Raw genomic sequence first — 305 nt, 5'->3', positions numbered from 1 at the left:
TTCACTAACTCCTTTAGGAAGCCTCCTAACACCTTTCCTTAACTCCTTTAGGAAGCCTCCTAACTCCTTTCACTAACTCCTTTAGGAAGCCTCCTAACATCTTTCCTTAACTCCTTTAGGAAGCCCCCTAACACCTTTCATTAACTCCTTTAGGAAGCCTCCTAACACCTTTCCTTAACTCCTTTAGGAAGTCTCCTAACATCTTTCACTAACTCCTTTAGGAAGCCCCCTAACACCTTTCCTTAACTCCTTTAGGAAGCCTCCTAATACCTTTCCTTAACTCCTTTAGGAAGCCTCCTAACACC

Source organism: Lipophrys pholis, assembly GCF_963383615.2.
Source record: "Lipophrys pholis genome assembly, chromosome: 10".
NCBI lineage: Eukaryota > Metazoa > Chordata > Actinopteri > Blenniiformes > Blenniidae > Lipophrys > Lipophrys pholis.
The sequence above is the reverse complement of the archived record's forward strand: the minus strand, read 5'-3'. Positions refer to the sequence as shown.